The following is a 12,418-nucleotide window of genomic DNA, read 5'->3' as shown; positions in this document are numbered from 1 at the left end:
TTCTTTAAATGCGCTAAAATGGAAATTCCAAATTTGCGTAAGTTGATTTGTTTATAAGGCCATGAATTATCTTTATTGATCCTATGTCATATTAAAGAGCTTCATTAAATAACTGTTTTTGTACGCGTCGATGGTGTAACGGTTAGCATTGGTGCCTTCCAAGCACTAGTTCTGGGTTCGACTCCCGGTCGACGAAAAATTTTTAATACTAAAATAGTGTTAAAATTATATAATAAAATACACATAGTTTGATATTAAATAATTTTTTTAACTTATGTAGCAATAAAGCTAAAATTTAATGTATATAACCCCACATTATCCGACTGGTAATTTTACCCGACTCTGTTTTTCAAAATTCGTTAAATAAACATGAACAATTAAAAAATAATTTAATATGTGTTATTAAACATTTAAAAAAATTAAAGACAACATCTTCTTATAGAATAAAATTATGTGCTTTAAAATGAAAATAATTAAAATATAATAAATTATATAATTAACAATGTCCAGATAAGCCAACATAATACATAAAATTGGTTGCAAAAATGGGAATAACTTAACTTAATTTGGGACTCTGTTACAAAAGTTTGAGCTTTATTTATTACGAATAAATTAAGTCATTTAAAGTGCAAAAAAATTTTGTATTTTTTATAAGTTGTTTAGCTTTTAACCTATAACAGAGTAAACGAGAATAAGCGAAAATATATAAACAATAAAAATTTTGATTTTCCTTATTACATTTTACTTTGATATTAATTTAGTACGTTAATAAGCAGAAAGGGCGTTATGGCTTAGTGGTAAAGCGCCTGTCTTGTAAACAGGAGATCCTGGGTTCGATCCCCAGTAACGCCTATTCATTTTTTTAAACTATTGTTGTGAAATTTATTAATTTCTAAAAAGTATTCTACCTTTTCTGATTTAAAAATAAATAAAATTTGCGGTTTATATTTGCAAATCTTTTTAATGAAACTTTAAATTTGTTTTCTCGGTAAATCTATATATTCTAAAAAAATTATTTTCCCTTTGTGATGTGCATATGTTGGTTAGTAAAAATGAATTTTGACATAATGTAAATTAAGCGTTTATTTTTGAAAAAAGTAAGTCAAAGTTTTGTATCAACTATCCCATAATAGCAATTATAATTAGAAATTTCACAACACGATATTTTTAGTTTATTGAGTTTTGTAATGCAGCACCTGGTTGAACGGAAATACCCATTTAATGCAATATTTTTTGTAAATTTTAAATGAAATATATTTGAAAATATTTTTATAATGGTGCTTTAACTTTGTTTTTATGGTATATCTATATATTCTAGAAAAATTATGTTTTCTTTGTGATGTGCAAATGTTAGTTAAAAAAAAAATTTTACATAATGTAAGCTTAGCGTTTTTTTAAAGAGGAAGTACGTTAAGGTTTTGTATCAACTAACCCATAATACCAATTATAATCAGAAACTTCGCCACACGATATCTTTAATTTAATGAGTTTCGTAATGCAAAATGTGTCAGGATGGCCGAGTGGTCTAAGGCGCCAGACTCAAGATAAAATCTTCGCCGTTGTGCGGCGATGGGTGTTCTGGTCTCCGAATGGAGGCGTGGGTTCGAATCCCACTTCTGACAATTTTTTTATATGATTAAAACACGATTTTTGAATTAAATAAACAACTTTTTAATTTCACTATTGTTGGCATAACGTCAGGTTAAAAATAAAAATAGGTTTATTCAGAAGTTCACGGATATAACACGTAACTAAATTTATTCAAAAAAAATTTTACTTTTTATTTTAAACTTAACCGTCATAAAGAAACCAGTATTTAATTATAAGTGAATTACCAGCTTTACAAATTGCAAATTTAACTGTAACTTACCTTTCCAAAGTAACCAAGTTAAAGGGTAAAAATAAGTTCCCTCGTCCGATTATTTAAAAAAACTTTTATGTAACAGGTATGTACTAGTTAACTAATTTAATAAAATAAGTATTTATTGCTAATATTCTTCTTACCAACATAGGTCAAGTCTGAATCCAAATTATGTATTAGTGGTAAAGTAATTAGCCAATACCAAACAATAAATTTAACGTAACAAACATTTATCAATGAAATACCATAACAAATCTGCCATTTTCATGTTTATTGTAATGTGTTATCTGTCCTAAGTCACTTGCCCCCTCCCATTAGTCACTTGGCCCCACTTTGTCCGCTGTGGGCTGTATTACGTGATTTGTAAGTTAAACTGTAAGAAATGAGTTGTTTAAGGAGGCACATAGTGAACAGCCTGAAAAATGGTTGTGTTTGGTTGCTCGATTGTGTTGGTAATCATCTTGTAAATAAATCTGTGATATACAGAATTTGGTGCGAGATCAGTAGTTAACAAAATAGGTAAACGCATAAGCGGCAGAATATTTTACAATATTTATCTATAATTCTTTACTTCATAAATTGTGAATTTAAACAACTATTTTATGATCATAATGAAACACAATAAATGCAATGTTATATTTTTGAGGCAGGTCAAAGAAGTATACCGTTGTCCTTTTCTGACAATATCGTACATAAAAAAAAACTTTAAAAATGATATTAATTTATACTCTAAAATGGTAGCAATTTCCAACAAAACTTTGAACATTATCGGATCCAAATAAGTTCGTTCTTTAAATACGCTAAAATGAAAATTAAAAATTTGCGTAAGTTGATTAGTTTTTAAGGCCATGAATTATCTTTATTGATCCTATGTCATATTAAAGAGCTTCATTAAATAACGGTTTTTGTACGCGTCGATGGTGTAACGGTTAGCATTGGTGCCTTCCAAGCACTAGTTCCGGGTTCGACTCCCGGTTGACGCAAGATTTTTAATACTAAAATAGTGTTAAAATTATATAATAAAATATACATAGTTTGATATTAAAAATTTTTTTAACTTATGTAGCAATAAAGCTAAAATTTAATGTATATAACCCCACATTATCCGACTGGTAATTTTACCCGACTCTGTTTTTCAAAATTCGTTAAATAAACGTGAACAATTAAAAAATAATTTAATATGTGTTATTAAACATTTAAAAAAATTAAAGACAACATCTTCTTATAGAATAAAATTTTGTGCTTTAAAATGAAAATAGTTAAAATATAATAAATTATATAATAAACAATGTCCAGATAAGCCAACATAATATATAAAATTGGTTGCAAAAATGGGAATAAGTTAACTTAATTTGGGACTCTCTAACAAAAGTTTGAGGTTTATTTATTACGAATAAATTAAGTCATTTAAAGTGCAAAAAAATTTTGTATTTTTTATAAGTTGTTTAGCTTTTAACCTATAACAGAGTAAACGAGAATAAGCGAAAATATATAAACAATAAAAATTTTGATTTTCCTTATTACATTTTACTTTGATATTAATTTAGTACGTTAATAAGCAGAAAGGGCGTTATGGCTTAGTGGTAAAGCGCCTGTCTTGTAAACAGGAGATCCTGGGTTCGATCCCCAGTAACGCCTATTCATGTTTTTAAACTATTGTTGTGAAATTTATTAATTTCTAAAAAGTATTCTACCTTTTCTGATTTAAAAATAAATAAAATTTGCGGTTTATATTTGCAAATCTTTTTAATGAAACTTTAAATTTGTTTTCTCGGTAAATCTATAAATTTAAAAAAAATTATTTTCCCTTTGTGATGTGCATATGTTGGTTAGTAAAAATGAATTTTGACATAATGTAAATTAAGCGTTTATTTTTGAAAAAAGTAAGTCAAAGTTTTGTATCAACTATCCCATAATAGCAATTATAATTAGAAATTTCACAACACGATATTTTTAGTTTATTGAGTTTCGTAATGCAGCACCTGGTTGAACGGAAATACCCATTTAATGCAATATTTTTTGTAAATTTTAAATGAAATATATTTGCAAATATTTTTATAATGGTGCTTTAACTTTGTTTTTATGGTATATCTATATATTCTAGAAAAATTATGTTTCCTTTGTGATGTGCAAATGTTAGTTAAAAAAAATTTTTTACATAATGTAAGCTTAGCGTTTTTTTAAAGAGGAAGTAAGTTAAGGTTTTGTATCAACTAACCCATAATACCAATTATAATCAGAAATTTCGCCACACGATATCTTTAATTTAATGAGTTTCGTAATGCAAAATGTGTCAGGATGGCCGAGTGGTCTAAGGCGCCAGACTCAAGATAAAATCTTCGCCGTTGTGCGGCGCTGGGTGTTCTGGTCTCCGAATGGAGGCGTGGGTTCGACTCCCACTTCTGACAATATTTTTATATGATTAAAACACGATTTTTGAATTAAATAAACAACTTTTTAATTTCACTAGTGTTGGCATAACGTCAGGTTAAAAATAAAGATAGGTTTATTCAGAAGTTCACGGATATAACACGTAACTAAATTTATTCAAAAAAAATTTAACTTTTTATTTTAAACTTAACCGTCATAAAGAAACCAGTATTTAATTATAAGTGAATTACCAGCTTTACGAATTGCAAATTTGACTGTAACTTACCTTTCCAAAGTAACCAAGTTAAAGGGTAAAAATAAGTTCCCTCGTCCGATTATTTAAAAAAACTTTTATGTAACAGGTATGTACTAGTTAACTAATTTAATAAAATAAGTATTTATTGCTAATATTCTTCTTACCAACATAGGTCAAGTCTGAATCCAAATTATGTATTAGTGGTAAAGTAATTAGCCAATACCAAACAATAAATTTAACGTAGCAAACATTTATCAATGGAATACCATAACAAATCTGCCATTTTCATGTTTATTGTAACGTGTTATCTGTCCTAGGTCACTTGCCCCCTCCCATTAGTCACTTGGGCCCACTTTATCCGCTGTGGGCTGTATTACGTGACTTGTAAGTTAAACTGTAAGAAATGAGTTGTTTAAGGAGGTACATAGTGAACAGCCTGAAAAATGGTTGTGTTTGGTTGCTCGATTGTGTTGATAATCATCTTGTAAATAAATCTGTGATATACAGAATTTGGTGCGAGATCAGTAGTTAACAAAATAGGTAAACGCATAAGCGGCAGAATATTTTACAATATTTATCTATAATTCTTTAGTTCATAAATTGTGAATTTAAACTACTATTTTATGATCATAATGAAACACAATAAATGCAATGTTATATTTTTGAGGCAGGTCAAAGAAGTATACCGTTGTCGTTTCCTGACAGTATCGTACATAAAAAAAACTTAAAAAATGATATTAATTTATACTCTAAAATGGTAGCAATTTCCAACAAAACTTTGAACATTATCGGATCCGAATAAGTTCGTTCTTTAAATGCGCTAAAATGGAAATTCCAAATTTGCGTAAGTTGATTTGTTTATAAGGCCATGAATTATCTTTATTGATCCTATGTCATATTAAAGAGCTTCATTAAATAACTGTTTTTGTACGCGTCGATGGTGTAACGGTTAGCATTGGTGCCTTCCAAGCACTAGTTCTGGGTTCGACTCCCGGTCGACGAAAGATTTTTAATACTAAAATAGTGTTAAAATTATATAATAAAATACACATAGTTTGATATTAAATAATTTTTTTAACTTATGTAGCAATAAAGCTAAAATTTAATGTATATAACCCCACATTATCCGACTGGTAATTTTACCCGACTCTGTTTTTCAAAATTCGTTAAATAAACATGAACAATTAAAAAATAATTTAATATGTGTTATTAAACATTTAAAAAAATTAAAGACAACATCTTCTTATAGAATAAAATTATGTGCTTTAAAATGAAAATAATTAAAATATAATAAATTATATAATTAACAATGTCCAGATAAGCCAACATAATACATAAAATTGGTTGCAAAAATGGGAATAACTTAACTTAATTTGGGACTCTGTTACAAAAGTTTGAGCTTTATTTATTACGAATAAATTAAGTCATTTAAAGTGCAAAAAAATTTTGTATTTTTTATAAGTTGTTTAGCTTTTAACCTATAACAGAGTAAACGAGAATAAGCGAAAATATATAAACAATAAAAATTTTGATTTTCCTTATTACATTTTACTTTGATATTAATTTAGTACGTTAATAAGCAGAAAGGGCGTTATGGCTTAGTGGTAAAGCGCCTGTCTTGTAAACAGGAGATCCTGGGTTCGATCCCCAGTAACGCCTATTCATTTTTTTAAACTATTGTTGTGAAATTTATTAATTTCTAAAAAGTATTCTACCTTTTCTGATTTAAAAATAAATAAAATTTGCGGTTTATATTTGCAAATCTTTTTAATGAAACTTTAAATTTGTTTTCTCGGTAAATCTATATATTCTAAAAAAATTATTTTCCCTTTGTGATGTGCATATGTTGGTTAGTAAAAATGAATTTTGACATAATGTAAATTAAGCGTTTATTTTTGAAAAAAGTAAGTCAAAGTTTTGTATCAACTATCCCATAATAGCAATTATAATTAGAAATTTCACAACACGATATTTTTAGTTTATTGAGTTTTGTAATGCAGCACCTGGTTGAACGGAAATACCCATTTAATGCAATATTTTTTGTAAATTTTAAATGAAATATATTTGAAAATATTTTTATAATGGTGCTTTAACTTTGTTTTTATGGTATATCTATATATTCTAGAAAAATTATGTTTTCTTTGTGATGTGCAAATGTTAGTTAAAAAAAAAATTTTACATAATGTAAGCTTAGCGTTTTTTTAAAGAGGAAGTACGTTAAGGTTTTGTATCAACTAACCCATAATACCAATTATAATCAGAAACTTCGCCACACGATATCTTTAATTTAATGAGTTTCGTAATGCAAAATGTGTCAGGATGGCCGAGTGGTCTAAGGCGCCAGACTCAAGATAAAATCTTCGCCGTTGTGCGGCGATGGGTGTTCTGGTCTCCGAATGGAGGCGTGGGTTCGAATCCCACTTCTGACAATTTTTTTATATGATTAAAACACGATTTTTGAATTAAATAAACAACTTTTTAATTTCACTATTGTTGGCATAACGTCAGGTTAAAAATAAAAATAGGTTTATTCAGAAGTTCACGGATATAACACGTAACTAAATTTATTCAAAAAAAATTTTACTTTTTATTTTAAACTTAACCGTCATAAAGAAACCAGTATTTAATTATAAGTGAATTACCAGCTTTACAAATTGCAAATTTAACTGTAACTTACCTTTCCAAAGTAACCAAGTTAAAGGGTAAAAATAAGTTCCCTCGTCCGATTATTTAAAAAAACTTTTATGTAACAGGTATGTACTAGTTAACTAATTTAATAAAATAAGTATTTATTGCTAATATTCTTCTTACCAACATAGGTCAAGTCTGAATCCAAATTATGTATTAGTGGTAAAGTAATTAGCCAATACCAAACAATAAATTTAACGTAACAAACATTTATCAATGAAATACCATAACAAATCTGCCATTTTCATGTTTATTGTAATGTGTTATCTGTCCTAAGTCACTTGCCCCCTCCCATTAGTCACTTGGCCCCACTTTGTCCGCTGTGGGCTGTATTACGTGATTTGTAAGTTAAACTGTAAGAAATGAGTTGTTTAAGGAGGCACATAGTGAACAGCCTGAAAAATGGTTGTGTTTGGTTGCTCGATTGTGTTGGTAATCATCTTGTAAATAAATCTGTGATATACAGAATTTGGTGCGAGATCAGTAGTTAACAAAATAGGTAAACGCATAAGCGGCAGAATATTTTACAATATTTATCTATAATTCTTTACTTCATAAATTGTGAATTTAAACAACTATTTTATGATCATAATGAAACACAATAAATGCAATGTTATATTTTTGAGGCAGGTCAAAGAAGTATACCGTTGTCCTTTTCTGACAATATCGTACATAAAAAAAAACTTTAAAAATGATATTAATTTATACTCTAAAATGGTAGCAATTTCCAACAAAACTTTGAACATTATCGGATCCAAATAAGTTCGTTCTTTAAATACGCTAAAATGAAAATTAAAAATTTGCGTAAGTTGATTAGTTTTTAAGGCCATGAATTATCTTTATTGATCCTATGTCATATTAAAGAGCTTCATTAAATAACGGTTTTTGTACGCGTCGATGGTGTAACGGTTAGCATTGGTGCCTTCCAAGCACTAGTTCCGGGTTCGACTCCCGGTTGACGCAAGATTTTTAATACTAAAATAGTGTTAAAATTATATAATAAAATATACATAGTTTGATATTAAAAATTTTTTTAACTTATGTAGCAATAAAGCTAAAATTTAATGTATATAACCCCACATTATCCGACTGGTAATTTTACCCGACTCTGTTTTTCAAAATTCGTTAAATAAACGTGAACAATTAAAAAATAATTTAATATGTGTTATTAAACATTTAAAAAAATTAAAGACAACATCTTCTTATAGAATAAAATTTTGTGCTTTAAAATGAAAATAGTTAAAATATAATAAATTATATAATAAACAATGTCCAGATAAGCCAACATAATATATAAAATTGGTTGCAAAAATGGGAATAAGTTAACTTAATTTGGGACTCTCTAACAAAAGTTTGAGGTTTATTTATTACGAATAAATTAAGTCATTTAAAGTGCAAAAAAATTTTGTATTTTTTATAAGTTGTTTAGCTTTTAACCTATAACAGAGTAAACGAGAATAAGCGAAAATATATAAACAATAAAAATTTTGATTTTCCTTATTACATTTTACTTTGATATTAATTTAGTACGTTAATAAGCAGAAAGGGCGTTATGGCTTAGTGGTAAAGCGCCTGTCTTGTAAACAGGAGATCCTGGGTTCGATCCCCAGTAACGCCTATTCATGTTTTTAAACTATTGTTGTGAAATTTATTAATTTCTAAAAAGTATTCTACCTTTTCTGATTTAAAAATAAATAAAATTTGCGGTTTATATTTGCAAATCTTTTTAATGAAACTTTAAATTTGTTTTCTCGGTAAATCTATAAATTTAAAAAAAATTATTTTCCCTTTGTGATGTGCATATGTTGGTTAGTAAAAATGAATTTTGACATAATGTAAATTAAGCGTTTATTTTTGAAAAAAGTAAGTCAAAGTTTTGTATCAACTATCCCATAATAGCAATTATAATTAGAAATTTCACAACACAATATTTTTAGTTTATTGAGTTTCGTAATGCAGCACCTGGTTGAACGGAAATACCCATTTAATGCAATATTTTTTGTAAATTTTAAATGAAATATATTTGAAAATATTTTTATAATGGTGCTTTAACTTTGTTTTTATGGTATATCTATATATTCTAGAAAAATTATGTTTTCTTTGTGATGTGCAAATGTTAGTTAAAAAAAAAATTTTACATAATGTAAGCTTAGCGTTTTTTTAAAGAGGAAGTAAGTTAAGGTTTTGTATCAACTAACCCATAATACCAATTATAATCAGAAACTTCGCCACACGATATCTTTAATTTAATGAGTTTCCTAATGCAAAATGTGTCAGGATGGCCGAGTGGTCTAAGGCGCCAGACTCAAGATAAAATCTTTGCCGTTGTGCGGCGATGGGTGTTCTGGTCTCCGAATGGAGGCGTGGGTTCGAATCCCACTTCTGACAATTTTTTTATATAATTAAAACACGATTTTTGAATTAAATAAACAACTTTTTAATTTCACTATTGTTGGCATAACGTCAGGTTAAAAATAAAAATAGGTTTATTGAGAAGTTCACGGATATAACACGTAACTAAATTTATTCAAAAAAAATTTTACTTTTTATTTTAAACTTAACCGTCATAAAGAAACCAGTATTTAATTATAAGTGAATTACCAGCTTTACAAATTGCAAATTTAACTGTAACTTACCTTTCCAAAGTAACCAAGTTAAAGGGTAAAAATAAGTTCCCTCGTCCGATTATTTAAAAAAACTTTTATGTAACAGGTATGTACTAGTTAACTAATTTAATAAAATAAGTATTTATTGCTAATATTCTTCTTACCAACATAGGTCAAGTCTGAATCCAAATTATGTATTAGTGGTAAAGTAATTAGCCAATACCAAACAATAAATTTAACGTAGCAAACATTTATCAATGGAATACCATAACAAATCTGCCATTTTCATGTTTATTGTAACGTGTTATCTGTCCTAGGTCACTTGCCCCCTCCCATTAGTCACTTGGGCCCACTTTATCCGCTGTGGGCTGTATTACGTGACTTGTAAGTTAAACTGTAAGAAATGAGGTGTTTAAGAAGGTACATAGTGAACAGCCTGAAAAATGGTTGTGTTTGGTTGCTCGATTGTGTTGATAATCATCTTGTAAATAAATCTGTGATATACAGAATTTGGTGCGAGATCAGTAGTTAACAAAATAGGTAAACGCATAAGCGGCAGAATATTTTACAATATTTATCTATAATTCTTTAGTTCATAAATTGTGAATTTAAACTACTATTTTATGATCATAATGAAACACAATAAATGCAATGTTATATTTTTGAGGCAGGTCAAAGAAGTATACCGTTGTCGTTTCCTGACAGTATCGTACATAAAAAAAACTTAAAAAATGATACTAATTTATACTCTAAAATGGTAGCAATTTCCAACAAAACTTTGAACATTATCGGATCCGAATAAGTTCGTTCTTTAAATGCGCTAAAATAGAAATTCCAAATTTGCGTAAGTTGATTAGTTTATAAGGCCATGAATTATCTTTATTGATCCTATGTCATATTAAAGAGCTTCATTAAATAACTGTTTTTGTACGCGTCGATGGTGTAACGGTTAGCATTGGTGCCTTCCAAGCACTAGTTCCGGGTTCGACTCCCGGTCGACGCAAGATTTTTAATACTAAAATAGTGTTAAAATTATATAATAAAATATACATAGTTTGATATTAAATAATTTTTTTAACTTATGTAGCAATAAAGCTAAAATTTAATGTATATAACCCCACATTATCCGACTGGTAATTTTACCCGACTCTGTTTTTCAAAATTCGTTAAATAAACGTGAACAATTAAAAAATAATTTAATATGTGTTATTAAACATTAAAAAAAATTAAAGGAAACATTTTCTTATAGATTAAAATTTTGTGCTTTAAAATGAAAATAGTTAAAATATAATAAATTATATAATTAACAATGTCCAGATAAGCCAACATAATACATAAAATTGGTTGCAAAAATGGGAATAAGTTAACTTAATTTGGGACTCTCTAACAAAAATTTGAGCTTTATTTATTACGAATAAGTTAAGTCATTTAAAGTGCAAAAAAATAAAATTTATATTTTTTATAAGTTGTTTAGCTTTTAACCTATAAAAGAGTAAACGAGAATAAGCGAAAATATATAAACAATAAAAATTTTGATTTTCCTTATTACATTTTACTTTGATATTAATTTAGTACGTTAATAAGCAGAAAGGGACATAATGTAAATTAAGCGTTTATTTTTGAAAAAAGTAAGTCAAAGTTTTGTATCAACTATCCCATAATAGCAATTATAATTAGAAATTTCACAACACGATATTTTTAGTTTATTGAGTTTCGTAATGCAGCACCTGGTTGAACGGAAATACCCATTTAATGCAATATTTTTTGTAAATTTTAAATGAAATATATTTGCAAATATTTTTATAATGGTGCTTTAACTTTGTTTTTATGGTATATCTATATATTCTAGAAAAATTATGTTTCCTTTGTGATGTGCAAATGTTAGTTAAAAAAAATTTTTTACATAATGTAAGCTTAGCGTTTTTTTAAAGAGGAAGTAAGTTAAGGTTTTGTATCAACTAACCCATAATACCAATTATAATCAGAAATTTCGCCACACGATATCTTTAATTTAATGAGTTTCGTAATGCAAAATGTGTCAGGATGGCCGAGTGGTCTAAGGCGCCAGACTCAAGATAAAATCTTCGCCGTTGTGCGGCGATGGGTGTTCTGGTCTCCGACTGGAGGCGTGGGTTCGAATCCCACTTCTGACAATATTTTTATATGATTAAAACACGATTTTTGAATTAAATAAACAACTTTTTAATTTCACTAGTGTTGGCATAACGTCAGGTTAAAAATAAAGATAGGTTTATTCAGAAGTTCACGGATATAACACGTAACTAAATTTATTCAAAAAAAATTTAACTTTTTATTTTAAACTTAACCGTCATAAAGAAACCAGTATTTAATTATAAGTGAATTACCAGCTTTACGAATTGCAAATTTGACTGTAACTTACCTTTCCAAAGTAACCAAGTTAAAGGGTAAAAATAAGTTCCCTCGTCCGATTATTTAAAAAAACTTTTATGTAACAGGTATGTACTAGTTAACTAATTTAATAAAATAAGTATTTATTGCTAATATTCTTCTTACCAATATAGGTCAAGTCTGAATCCAAATTATGTATTAGTGGTAAAGTAATTAGCCAATACCAAACAATAAATTTAACGTAGCAAACATTTATCAATGGAATAC

General features: G+C 27.8%; 12 non-coding genes across 12 annotated transcripts; all 12 read left to right on the top strand.

Annotated features, from left to right (window-relative positions):
- The first annotated feature begins 780 nt into the window (after nucleotides 1-780).
- Nucleotides 781-852, top strand: Trnat-ugu (transfer RNA threonine (anticodon UGU)). The gene has a single exon. It is a non-coding gene; the product is annotated as a tRNA-Thr (tRNA).
- A 654-nt stretch (nucleotides 853-1,506) lies between these two features.
- On the top strand, nucleotides 1,507-1,622 carry Trnal-caa (transfer RNA leucine (anticodon CAA)). The gene is made up of 2 exons: nucleotides 1,507-1,544; nucleotides 1,577-1,622. It is a non-coding gene; the product is annotated as a tRNA-Leu (tRNA).
- Nucleotides 1,623-2,772: 1,150 nt separating this feature from the next.
- Nucleotides 2,773-2,844, top strand: Trnag-ucc (transfer RNA glycine (anticodon UCC)). The gene has a single exon. It is a non-coding gene; the product is annotated as a tRNA-Gly (tRNA).
- A 583-nt stretch (nucleotides 2,845-3,427) lies between these two features.
- Nucleotides 3,428-3,499, top strand: Trnat-ugu (transfer RNA threonine (anticodon UGU)). The gene has a single exon. It is a non-coding gene; the product is annotated as a tRNA-Thr (tRNA).
- Nucleotides 3,500-4,153: 654 nt separating this feature from the next.
- Nucleotides 4,154-4,269, top strand: Trnal-caa (transfer RNA leucine (anticodon CAA)). Its single transcript has 2 exons — nucleotides 4,154-4,191; nucleotides 4,224-4,269. It is a non-coding gene; the product is annotated as a tRNA-Leu (tRNA).
- A 1,805-nt stretch (nucleotides 4,270-6,074) lies between these two features.
- On the top strand, nucleotides 6,075-6,146 carry Trnat-ugu (transfer RNA threonine (anticodon UGU)). Its single transcript has one exon. It is a non-coding gene; the product is annotated as a tRNA-Thr (tRNA).
- Nucleotides 6,147-6,800: 654 nt separating this feature from the next.
- On the top strand, nucleotides 6,801-6,916 carry Trnal-caa (transfer RNA leucine (anticodon CAA)). Its single transcript has 2 exons — nucleotides 6,801-6,838; nucleotides 6,871-6,916. It is a non-coding gene; the product is annotated as a tRNA-Leu (tRNA).
- A 1,150-nt stretch (nucleotides 6,917-8,066) lies between these two features.
- Nucleotides 8,067-8,138, top strand: Trnag-ucc (transfer RNA glycine (anticodon UCC)). The gene has a single exon. It is a non-coding gene; the product is annotated as a tRNA-Gly (tRNA).
- Nucleotides 8,139-8,721: 583 nt separating this feature from the next.
- Trnat-ugu (transfer RNA threonine (anticodon UGU)) lies at nucleotides 8,722-8,793 on the top strand. Its single transcript has one exon. It is a non-coding gene; the product is annotated as a tRNA-Thr (tRNA).
- A 654-nt stretch (nucleotides 8,794-9,447) lies between these two features.
- On the top strand, nucleotides 9,448-9,563 carry Trnal-caa (transfer RNA leucine (anticodon CAA)). Its single transcript has 2 exons — nucleotides 9,448-9,485; nucleotides 9,518-9,563. It is a non-coding gene; the product is annotated as a tRNA-Leu (tRNA).
- A 1,149-nt stretch (nucleotides 9,564-10,712) lies between these two features.
- Nucleotides 10,713-10,784, top strand: Trnag-ucc (transfer RNA glycine (anticodon UCC)). Its single transcript has one exon. It is a non-coding gene; the product is annotated as a tRNA-Gly (tRNA).
- Nucleotides 10,785-11,818: 1,034 nt separating this feature from the next.
- Nucleotides 11,819-11,934, top strand: Trnal-caa (transfer RNA leucine (anticodon CAA)). Its single transcript has 2 exons — nucleotides 11,819-11,856; nucleotides 11,889-11,934. It is a non-coding gene; the product is annotated as a tRNA-Leu (tRNA).
- The last annotated feature ends 484 nt before the right edge of the window (nucleotides 11,935-12,418 follow it).

Source organism: Corella eumyota, chromosome 6 (genome assembly GCF_963082875.1).
Source record: "Corella eumyota chromosome 6, kaCorEumy4.1, whole genome shotgun sequence".
NCBI lineage: Eukaryota > Metazoa > Chordata > Ascidiacea > Phlebobranchia > Corellidae > Corella > Corella eumyota.
This window is presented reverse-complemented; position numbering and strand designations above follow the sequence as displayed.